Consider the following 12,485-nt stretch of genomic DNA (forward strand, 5'->3'; position numbering starts at 1 on the left):
TGATACCCCGAGTAGGCATCGAGGAAAGACAGGGTTTCGCACCAAGCAGTGGAATCCATGATTTGGTCGATGCGAGGCAGAGGGTAGGGAACCTTCGGACATGCTTTGTTGAGACCAGTGTAGTCTACACACATCCGCCATTTCCCCCTTTCTTTCTCACAAGCACAGGGTTGGCAAGCCATTCGTGGAATACCTCCTTGATGAACCCTGCCACCATTAGCTTGTGGATCTCCTCGCCTATGGCTCTGCGCTTCTCCTCGTCGAATCGACGCAGAGGCTGCTTGACGGGTCGGGCTCCAGCTCGGATGTCCAGCGAGTGCTCGGCGACATCCCTCGGTATGCCGGGCATGTCCTAGGGACTCCACGCGAAAACGTCGGCATTCGCGCGGAGAAAGTCGACGAGCACTGCTTCCTATTTGGGACCGAGCTCGGAGCCGATCCGGACTTGCTTGGAGGCGTCACTGCTGGGGTCGAGGGGGACGGACTTAACCGTCTCCGCTGGCTCAAAGTTGCCGGCATGACGCTTCACGTCTGGCACCTCCTTCGAGAGGCTCTCCAGGTCGGCGATGAGGGCCTCGGACTCGGCGAGGGCCTCGGCGTATTCCACGCACTCCACGTCGCATTCGAACGTGTGTTTGTACGTGGGGCCGACGGTGATGACCCCATTAGGGCCCGGCATCTTGAGCTTCAGGTAGGTGTAGTTGGGGACGGCCATGAACTTCGCGTAGCATGGCCTCCCCAGTACCGCGTGGTAGGTTCCTCGAAACCCGACCACCTCGAACGTCAGGGTCTCCCTTCGGAAGTTGGAGGGTGTTCCGAAGCAGACGGAAAGGTCGAGCTGTCCGAGGGGCTGGACGCGCTTCCCGGGAATGATCCCATGGAAGGGCGTAGCGCCTGCCCGGACAGAGGACAGATCGACACGCAGGAGCCCGAGGGTCTCGGCGTAGATGATGTTGAGGCTGCTGCCTCCGTCCATGAGGACCTTGGTGAGCCTGACGTCGCCGATGATGGGGTCGACGACGAGCGGGTATTTCCCCGGGCTCGGCACATGGTCGGGGTGGTCGGCTTGGTCGAAGGTGATGGGCTTGTCGGACCAGTCTAGGTAGACTGGCGCCGCCACCTTCACCGAACAGACCTCTCGGCGCTCTTGCTTGCGGTGCCGGGCCGAGGCGTTTGCCGCTTGCCCACCATAGATCATGAAGCAGTCGCGGACCTCGGGGAACTCTCCTGCCTGGTGGTCTTCCTTCTTGTCGTCGTCGCGGGCCTTGCCACCCTCCGCGGGTGGCCCGACCCTGTGGAAGTGGCGCTGAAGCATGACGCACTCCTCAAGGGTGTGCTTGACGGGCCCCTGGTGATAGGGGCACGGCTCCTTGAGCATCTTGTCGAAGAGGTTGGCACCTCCGGGGGGCTTCCGAGGGTTCTTGTACTCGGCGGCAGCGACAAGGTCCGAGTCGGCGGCGTCGCGTTTCGCTTGCGACTTCTTCTTGCCCTTCTTCTTGGTGCCGCGCTGAGTTGATGCCTCGGGGGCATCTTCCGAAGGGCGACCCTGGGGCTGCTTGCCCTTTCGGAAGATAGCCTCGACCGCCTCTTGTCCGGAGGCGAACTTGGTGGCGATGTCCATCAGCTCGCTCGCCCTGGTGGGGGTCTTGCGGCCCAGCTTGCTCACCAGGTCGTGGCAGGTGGTGCCAGCAAGGAACGCGCCGATGACATCCGAGTCGGTGATGTTGGGCAGCTCGGTGCGCTGCTTCGAGAATCGCCGGATGTAGTCCCGGAGAGACTCTCCCTGCTGCTGTCGGCAGCTTCGGAGGTCCCAGGAATTCCCGGGGCGCACGTACGTGCCCTGGAAATTGCCAGCGAAAGCTTGGACTAGGTCGTCCCAGTTGGAGATCTGCCCCGGAGGCAGGTGCTCCAACCAGGCGCGAGCGGTATCGGAGAGGAACAGGGGGAGGTTGCGGATGATGAGGTTGTCATCGTCCGTTCCACCCAGCTGACAGGCCAGTCGGTAGTCCGCGAGCCACAGTTCCGGTCTCGTCTCCCCCGAGTACTTTGTGATAGTAGTCGGGGGTCGGAACCGGGTCGGGAACGGCGCCCGTCGTATGGCTCGGCTGAAGGCCTGTGGACCGGGTGGCTCGGGCGAGGGACTCCGATCCTCCCCACTGTCGTAGCGCCCCCACGCCTGGGGTGGTAGCCTCGACGCACCCTCTCGTCGAGGTGGGCCCGACGGTCGTGGTGATGGTGCTCGTTGCCGAGGCGACCCGGGGCCGCAGGCGCGGTGTTGCGCGTGCGTCCGGTGTAGACCGAGGCTTCCTGCATAAATCGGGAAGTCGCGGCATGAGGTTCCGAGGGGTACCCCTGCCTTCGGGAGGCAGAGCTCTCGGCCCGTCGGACCGCGGCGCCTTCCAGGAGATTCTTGAGCTCCCCCTGGATTCGCCGCCCCTCGGTGGTTGATGGCTCCAGCATCGCGTGGAGAAGCATCGCTGCTGCAGCCAGGTTCTGGCCGACCCTGCTAGATGCGGGCGGTGGCCTGACCCTGACGTCGTCGGCGACGCGATGCTGGAAGCCCTGGGGTAGATGACGTATTTCTCCGGCCGGGGGTTGGCCCGCCCATGCCTGCCCGACGTCCCGGCGGATCGGCTCAAGCGCTCCTGCTCCCTCGTCGGGCCTGGCCTGCACCCCGCGGATTTGCTCAAGCTGTGGGTCATGGCCCCCCACCTGAACGGGGACCACAGCTAGCTCCCGTGGGATGTCAACGCGAGGCACCGGCCTAGGGAGATCACCGTCCTCCGGCATGCCGAGATGGTTGCCTTCGGAGGGACCCCCCAGATCGACGTGGAAGCATTCGCGACTTGGGCCGTAGTCCTCGTCGCCGAGGCTACGGCTACCGTCGGAACAGTCGGAAAGGCAGCAGTCGCATGCGGTCATGAAGTCCTGCATGGCACTGGGGTTGCCAAGTCCAGAGAAATCCCAACAGATGCAAGGCTCGTCGTCTTCCTCGGACCCAGAGGGCCCGTAGGTCGAGACGTCCGTCAGCCGGTCCCAAGGTGACCGCGTACGAAACCCCAGAGGGTTTGGACTTGCCTCTACGAGAGCACCCGCCAAAGCGAAGCCGCTAGGCGGGTCGAGGCTGAATCCGAAAGACGTGGGATGGGAATCGGTCGGTACCTTCTGGTCGACGGGCGGCGATGAGGTCGCGTCGGGGACTGACTGCACTGTCGTCTCGGGTACGAGGGTGACGTCCAGCAAGCCTTTCGCGAGCGTGCTGGCGTCGTCCGCTTGCTCGAGATTGGCGTGTCGCGGGGAGACGGCGCTCGCCTTCGCCTCAAACGCGAGGTCGATGCCTGACGCGCCCCCCGTTGGGGCACTGGGGCCGTCGACTTGCTCGACAGCCGACGAGGCGCTGCCTCCTGCTTGGCCTTGGTTGCCCCGCCTCCTCCTCCGTCGGCGGGGGAGAGGACGGGGTGAGCTCGAATGTTGTTCTTCCACCATGCGGGGAAGACATCGTCGATTCCGCCGCCGGCGGGCGGGCTGTCGGCCGCCATTGTCGTTGTCGCACGGCGGTGGAAGGAGTATCATGTCGTAGCTGCCGTCGAGGGAGATGAACTCAAGGTTCCCGAAACGGAGCACCGTCCCGGGTTGGAGAGGTTGCTGGAGACTGCCCATCTGGAGCTTGACGGGAAGCTGTTCGTCAACACGCAGCAGGCCCCTACCTGGCGCGCCAACTGTCCGCGTTCCGAGACCGGGGGGTCCCTGAGCTGACGAGTGAATGTCGCCGCGTGCCCCAGCCCAGATGGGTCGAGCGCGAGGCCGAGCGCGAAGGGGGGAGAGCGAGGCGGCCGGAGATCGGCGTGAGAGAGGTGGGAATCCCGCAGCCTTCGTGTTCGTCCCGCGCCCAGGTCGGGTGCGCTTGCAGTAGGGGGTTACAAGCGTCCACGCGGGAGAGGGAGCGAGCGGCTTCAAGCGAGCGCGTACCTCATCCCCGCGCGGCCAACCCTCTCTAAGAGGGCCCTGGTCCTTCCTTTTATAGGCGTAAGGAGAGGATCCAGGTGTACAATGGGGGGTGTAGCAGAGTGCTACGTGTCTAGCAGAGGAGAGCTAGCGCCCTAAGTACATGTCGTTGTGGCAGCCGAAGAGACTTTGGCACCCAGCTGGTGTGATGTCGTGGCCGTCGGAGGAGCGATGGAGCCTTGCGGAGGGACAGCTGTCGGAGCGGTTGAATCCTTGCTGACGTCCTCTTGCTTCCGTAAGGGGGCTGAGAGCCGCCGTCGTCACAGAGTATGCAGGGCGCCATCATTGCCTATCTGGCGGAGCGAGCCAGATGGGATGCCGGTCTTGTTCCCTGCGGCCCGAGTCAGCTCGGGGTAGGGTGATGATGGCGCCTCCTGTTGACGTGGCTGGTCTGCGCCCTAGGTTGGGCGATGTGGAAGCTCCTCCGAAGCCGAGGTCGAGTCTGTCTTCCGTGGCCGAGGTCGGGTCCGAGCCCCAGGTATGGGTGAGGCGGAGATCGTTGGCTGATGCCGGGGTGGAGTCCGAGCCCTGGGGTCGGGCGAAGCGGAGTTCGTCGTCTTCTGGGGCCGAGCCCAAGTCCGAGCCCTGGGTCGGGCGAGGCAGAGATCGTCGTCTTCTGGGGCCAAGCCCAAGTCCGAGCCCTGGGTCGGGCGAGGCGGAGATCGTCGTCTTCTGGGACTTAGCCCGAGTCCGAGCCCTGGGTCGGGCGGAGTTCGCTGTCTTCCGGGACTTAGCCCGAGTCCGAGCCCTGGGTCGGGCGGAGCGGAGATCGTCGTCTTCTGGGACTTAGCCCGAGTCCGAGCCCTGGGTCGGGCGGAGTTCGCCGTCTTCCAGGACTTAGCCCGAGTCCAAGCCCTGGGTCGGGCGGAGTTCGCCGTCTTCCGGGACTGAGCCCGAGTCCGAGCCCTGGGTCGGGCGGAGCGGAGCTTCCTATGGTGCCTTCGGCAGGGCCTGACTGCCTGTCAGTCTCACTCTGTCAAGTGGCATCGCAATCGGAGTGGCGCAGGCGGCGCTGTCCTTCTGTCAGGCCGGTCAGTGGAGCGGCGAAGTGACGGCGGTCACTTCGGCTCTGCCGGCTGGGGGGCGCGCGTCAGGATAAAGGTGTCAGGCCACCTTTGCATTAAATGCTCCTGCGACTTGGTCAGTCGACGCGGCGATTTGGTCAGGGTTGCTTCTTAGCGAAGACAGGGCCTCGGGCGAGCCGGGAACACATTCGCCGTTGGAGGGGGGCCTCGGGCGAGACGGAGATCCTCTGGGGTCGGCTGCCCTTGTCCGAGGCTAGGCTCGGGCGAGGCGTGATTGAGTCCCTCGTATGGACCGATCCCTGACTTAATCGCACCCATCAGGCCTTTGCAGCTTTATGCTGATGGGGGTTACCAGCTGAGAATTAGGAGCCTTGAGGGTACCCCTAATTATGGTCCCCGACAAGTAGTCACGTACAGACACACATAAATGGCTAGGAGATTCTGCATACGCAAGGATTATAAAGTGAGTGATGATGAAAAGATAGTTAATAATGCGCAAATATTTCAAAATATAAACAAACAACTAACCCGCATCTTCATCATTTGCATTACTTGCCCTATGTGTCGCACGGTATGCATCCACTTCGTCCATGGATACTCCAACCTTTGGGATATTTGCGTGCCAGCCAAGTTCGCCTCTAGGGAAGAACAATGGATATGATAGTGCATCGTAGCATCCATGGTATGAGCGGATGCAGTGGCTTGAACTGTCCTTCCCATGGAGCATAACACTCTTGCTGAACTGGCCTCACCCTTCGCTCCCTTCGATCCAGACAGCGGCCACCTCCGAAGTGAGAGGTGTGTTATATGTCTTCTGGTTCAACGTCTGGTCTAGGTTCAACGCGATACGATAGTCATCAAGGTTCTCAACGTGACCCATGGTCCTAAGGTGCTCGGAGTACGGGTTTCCACGTAGTATGTCGACTATCTGTCGAATAACCTCTTTGTCTTTCTGTTGATGCTCTTCGCGACACTTACGGTACCGTTGCTCGAGAGTGGGATCATCATCATAAAAGTAAAGATTAAGGTGTTTATGCTCTGCCCCACCATCCCTACCAAATGACTTGATATTGTGATACATCATGCCCTGTGCTCGGAACGTGTATATACCAGAATCCCTTACATTAGTTGTCATACTATCGAGGCAACAGTATAGGGAAGTGAAAGAGAAATGGCCATTAAAAACCTAATGTTATCACGAAAGTGCCTAGCATCAGAGTCTGCACTATCCCACAACCTCTTGAGTTGGGGAGGGGTCTCCAGTGGGGCTAGCTCAACCTTCCCACCACGACAACAAAAACCAGGTGTCTCATACTCAAACTTCTTCGCGGTGCAATAATCGCAGTTGGGAACAGTCTTGAGCATATGTGTTTCTTCAGGGATGTTGTGTACACCTTGTCGTACGGGTCAGGAACATCAGTGGCAGTCGATTCATCTTGACTACCATCGACCTCTATATCCTCATCGGTATCCTCATCTGATATTTTTTTGGAAACAATGAGTAAGACATATGTATTTATATAAGCATTAGTATCATACAAAGATTGAAATTAGTACATTGCCCAGCGAATAGGTATCCCTCGTTCTCATCAGCGTCGTCTTCAAATACGACACCGTCATCGTCATCAACTGGAACGTGAAAATACAAGCCACATAAAATACATGTGCATTCGTGATAACAGGGCAGGGAAAATATGTAGCCCGAATAAAGATTATTAACAATTACCATTGGAAATGACCCTTGGCTTCGACTGGGTATGATCAACCCCACTTCCTTGTTCGGTCATACTTGCACTCTCATTTGTTGCCACGATAGCACCATGGCATTGACTCCTACATTGTACTGATGGAAACACACGTTTAGTCGGACTACACGCTATCGTCCAAGTCGGTCAGCCAAAATGACCGACAACTCATCTGACTTGAAAACAATGATAGTATATTACCATTGTTGTTGATCGTTGCAGTAATATGGGGTTGTGTCCAATCATCCCCTTCCCCAGCGTCATTGATGGTATCATCAGTCGCAGTAGCCATGTTCCTTGAAATGGATGCTTCAAATTGCCGGTTTCGACGGGCTAAGATAGATTGTCTTTCACCATGTGGCACATGTTGTTTACGTCTTAGTGGTCCAGTAGACATATGCAGTGAATTGGCATCCTCAGTCTGTGTTGAAGCTGGCAGGAACGGGTTACTGGCGATTTCAGGGATAACCCAGTCGCAGGGGGTAACTGCGGATCCATCAGGTTCAATGGCATCTGTTGTAGGGTGTACAACCTTAGGGGTATATGTTGGGGACTCCATGGCGATGGACTCATGACTCAATGTGTCAGCCAACAGTGCTCTACGTTTTCGTATGTACTCTATCTTTGACCCTTTCCGCTTTGGTGTACTATTGTACAACCTAAGGCGTTCACGCCTAAACTCCCTCTCGGCGGGAGTTAAGTTTTTGTACCGCTCTCTAAAGTAGGCGGCCTTTTCCAAATTATGGTTAGACGTGTTACCAACCGTTTCATGCACACCGCCTGGAATAAGGCATGTATACGTTAAACCGCCTGAAATCAGCTGTTTTACAAATTTAGTTGAGTGAAAAGTCATGTACCTGGTGTCAGAAGGTCTCTCGTTGTGAAAACATCGTCGGCCTTGAATGTCTCATTCCTATGCAACCAATCGCTATCATCATCTTGATTCACATTTATTTTTTCGTCTCCGTCTAAAAACATTGAACACATTACTTTCTAAGTGTAGGTTTATGCACAGAAAACTAATTTAAATTTGACGTGTTTCATCACCTCCTGACACAGTGGACATCATATGTTGTCCCTTGTTTTGTTGTCGCGCCTCACGTCGTTTCTTATTCAACTCGTTCCTTTGGTCTACTGACATTTTTGCACGTCGTTCTCTATGCCTTTGCCTTTCTCGTTCGATAAAATTATTGGTCGGTGAAGTGTTATTATTTGGAACTGCCAAATCAACAGTGGCAAAATGACTTTCATGGCTACAAAATGATTTTCATGGCTACAAAAAATTGCGACTGGTATACCCACAATACCTTGTGTTGCAAAGTTTGTGAAATCAATTGTGCCACAGCCATCTGAAAGACTAACTGTGAAACACAGTGAAAACCAAAAAATAAGATTAATAGATATTCACTAATCCACAAGAGGATATGTTAAAATAATTGTTACAATGATCATATACCTGGACCAAGATGGATTACTTCACGACGCTTTCTACTTTTATCGTTTTTTTGTTCAACGGTCATCGCGGCATATCTTTCCCTTTCCCTTTGCCTCTTACGTTCCTTAGCATCAACATTTGGTCCAAGCGATTTTGATCCATTTTCATCAGCTACAATATAACCTTGTGTATTAGCGTTCCCCTACATACTACGATATAAACGTTAATCGACACAAGTGTAATTACCTTTACCTATAGTAATGGTGTTTGAGATGTTTGTCAATGGTGTGCGACCATCACTAAGTTCCATCTGATATGTTTCTGTTGGTTCTCCGTTCTCCATAAAGACCCCTATTATGGATAGTGGAATGGCTTAGTTAAGTTTTCACACATTTACTCTGTGTACAACCACAATTTAGTTCAATATATCTCTACTACACATTAAGGACACAGCGAGGGCGTCCACCAAGCATCACCGTGCCCCCGCCAATAATCATTCCTTCATCATGTTTGCAAACTGATAACTTCCACAAAAGGAAACTAATTATACACCATGATGATGATGTATTGGATGTTGTAAGTGAAAATCCAGATGACTGTTCTATTTCAGATGTTTCTTAGATGGATTTAGGGGATGCTTATGCAGACAAATTTATGCTAATAACATGTTTGTGGTGTACGGGTGTGTAGCAGAAAAGAACAAAAAAAAGTTGTGTTAAGTTTGTTATGAAAACAAAGCTCAGCAATAATTGTTTGTGACTTCAAGTTCATGATATAATTGTACACTATACTCTAGCTGTTGTCATCTATGGAGTTCCAAGTAACACTTGAGGAGCCCGCGGATCCTAGGCGCACTCGATGTTCTAGGATTTTGATTCGAGGTCATTTGTGTGTGAGCTGTGGTGATATCCGTTCCGTTATAGGGTCATGGTCAAATTCTGGTGTTGGTTTCTTATGGCACCTTCATATGCTCTGTTTCTGTGTTATGGAAACTAATCTATATTGCATTTCAGATTCTGAAGAATTCCAGCCAGTTGTGCCTGTTGTGAAAGCCGAGCCACTTAAAAATCAGTGGGCTCATGAAGATGTTGAAGAAGATGATGTAAAAGAATCATGGGAAGAAGAGGAGGAGGAGGTAAATGAAACTATATGATTTTTTTAATTGATGCATCACATGAACCCTTTTATTTAACTTTGGTTCTTTCATGTATATAGGCAACAGTAAATTTTCTCTTCTTTATACGAAATTCTATCTTTATGTAGTTGTGACTGTTATAAACATGAATGCTTGCATGTTGATAGCACTAATTGATAATTATTATCTGTTCGTTGCTTGGCTGTTCAAAAATATTTGTTGGAGATACTTGATGCATATGCCCTTGCAGTGTAGGTCTGATTTCTTGTTCACACTACCATTCTAATTTTAGTGGCATCACAATCTGCTAGTTGAATCCACCTTCATATGCTCTGTTTCTGTGTTACGGAAACTAATCTGTACTCCATTTCAGATTCCAGTTAGCTCAAATGAAAACAAAACAAATACTTGTGCAAATCTATATCCCAGTTAGCTTATCATAAGTGCATTTTTGCTGAAATGTTCATACTTCAAAATGTCCATATATATACAAATTATATAACTTTTTGTTTTGTTTTCATTTGAGCAAACTGTTAACTGCCTTTTGAGTGCCTGATAGAAATTCAACCATTTTTCTGAGTTTGTTATTTTGAGTTGATTAACATCTAGTTCTGAGGTGGAGGACTTTCTGAGGGTAACGTTCTATTTAAAGAAGGAAATTTCGAACTTGCAAAGGCTCCCACTAACATCCACACTTTGTATTCATTAAATTTTGAGGTGATCAGGCCTGTCCAACAAAATGCATTAATTTTGTTCATATTATTTTTCAGGAATTGCACGCATGTTAGACAAAATACATATTTAGAGTTTGTTTGCATTATATAAATAATTGTAACCCATACAGATTATTACGGGATTTCAATTTTTCACACAAAATATTTATTAATCATGGGAACAAAAAAAATTCACAAACTATCTCTTATTAAACCCATGTCATAGGTATTACAATTCAGCCTCATGTTGCTCTTGGTTGATCAATAACAGTACGACATGTATTCTATCATTGTAGAATCTATCTAGGCCTAAACATAGTTCCAATTATTGCTCTTTGTGAAATTGTAGAATCTATCTACGCCTTTGCTCTTCAAGAAATGTAACAGCAAACTGACGGTTGTTCCGCGCCACCAAAGCTTTTTGAATTGCTGCAATGAATGGCACAATTAATCACATCTACACGAAGTTCATGATTTAATGAGAACAATCACGATTTAAATGTAACTAATTTTTAAGAGTATACTTACGTCCAAAATAGTGGGTGTTGTGATGGAATGGATTGAAGTGTATTGCGGTATGATCCGAAGACTCGAGGAACTCTAGAATTACACATTTAAATTTATGTTACGAATCATTATAAAGCAAAACTTAGTGACAGATGTGTTTGCAAGGCGTAAAGACATGTTGTACCTTGTTTTCTGAACCGCCTAAACATAGTCCCAATTATTATGCCATAATCCTCCTTAGCCAACGCCCAACGGAGTGCATTTTTGTTTAGTAGGTCACCCCAAACTTTAATGATATGTAAAGACCCCCTACGACATTCAATTTGGTAAGAATTGGTTAGTAATATATATATATTTGACATATACAATTAATGGAATATACCTAGCATCCATTATAACAATCTTTCTGAAAGGGCCCCACATTGTGCGATGAATTGTATCCATGTGGACTACAATAGCCATAATGTCTACAAAAATAACAATTTATAAATGGATTAATACTAAATTTTGTGTAAACGATCAATGGAATATATCAAGCCAAGATCAATATATTCTTACCGACTAAACTCCTGTTTGGCAACTCAGCAATATCATCAAGGTTGAAGAATATATGTTTTGGGAATGGCGGCATTTGAATTGGAAATGTGTATGGCTCCACGATAGTTTGTTGGTTGAAATACAATTCCATGGGACCATTTAGATGTCGAAAATTAAATTCACCCGGATGAAGACCAAACTTTACGTTATGCATATTGTAAACATGCTTTTCATGGAGCAAATTGTTGAAATGTTTAACTGTCACGGACACATATGTTATGGCTTCGATCTTGGCTCCCTAATAGTATTTCAGTAGGATTTCAGTAGGAGTATAGGCAATGGTATGAAGATCATGCAACTTTGTAAATGAAACTTAAATAATTGTTGGCTTACATTGATGTCAGATAAAATGAAATGTTGTCTATCATGATAACGTGGTTCAATCGGGAATTTAACTTCTACCCGAGCGACAATACTGTATTTCCGAGGTAGCCCATAAAAATCTTCATCATGGTGGTCGTCGAACAACCTGTAGCTATATTAAACATACGACTAAATAACGGTAATTTCTTTGATAGACAAATTCTGTGTAAATATATTTATGTAATAACTTACATAGGCATCCGTTTTATGCGGTCCGCTGCGTCTCTTTCTCGGTTCAATACGACCGGTTCCATCAAAACCTTCTAGCCTTTAACAAAATTTAAATTAAAAAATGTGATGTTGGCATATGCAACTTGATCATTTATCATTTCGTTTACTTTATAAAGCCATTTAATCTAATCAGTCATCATGTCGTCAAGCGAGCTTATGCATTCAGTCTCCCTAGGTTGTTATATATATGTGTTCATCAATGGGTAAGAATAACTTGTTTCATGTTTGTTGAGAAATTCAAAGTGAGTGGTTGTCTCACAGAGCAACTGATGTAATTGGAAAAGCACATTAAGAGAAGCACTTAAGGGTGTTTGCCTTTGTGTTGAATGGTATATTCGCAAAAGAACATGAAGAGAAGCAGATCACAAAGAGAACTGTGAACGGATGCAAGTGCACCGAATTCAAAGTATAGTACCATCCAAGCCTCCCCACTATCATTTTTTCTACGAATTAGCATCAACCGATATATACCGGAAGAATGCATATAAACTTTATACCCCCAACACAAAAAACCCCAATACACATAAACTTAACAATGTATTACTTAACACAAAAAACAACTGTTAACTGCCTCGACATACATAAGAACATTGTATTTCTTTAACAGGAAAATGCAGTTGTTCAACTGAAATCAGATTTCAGTTTAATTATGTATTGGCAAAAAACAGATCACCTTCAAGCAATAAAAAATCGGAAGAAGGATGAGAACTGCTGTTCGCTTATGTCTGT

General features: G+C 49.7%; 1 long non-coding RNA gene across 1 annotated transcript; it reads right to left on the reverse strand.

Moving 5' to 3' along the window:
• Positions 1-10,267: 10,267 nt before the first annotated feature.
• Positions 10,268-11,065, reverse strand: LOC103639529 (uncharacterized). The gene is made up of 3 exons (XR_002266748.1): positions 10,948-11,065; positions 10,587-10,874; positions 10,268-10,487 (listed from the first exon to the last, which is right to left on the reverse strand). It is a non-coding gene; the product is annotated as an uncharacterized lncRNA (long non-coding RNA).
• Positions 11,066-12,485: the final 1,420 nt, after the last annotated feature.

Source organism: Zea mays, chromosome 1 (genome assembly GCF_902167145.1).
Source record: "Zea mays cultivar B73 chromosome 1, Zm-B73-REFERENCE-NAM-5.0, whole genome shotgun sequence".
In the NCBI taxonomy this organism is placed as follows: domain Eukaryota; kingdom Viridiplantae; phylum Streptophyta; class Magnoliopsida; order Poales; family Poaceae; genus Zea; species Zea mays.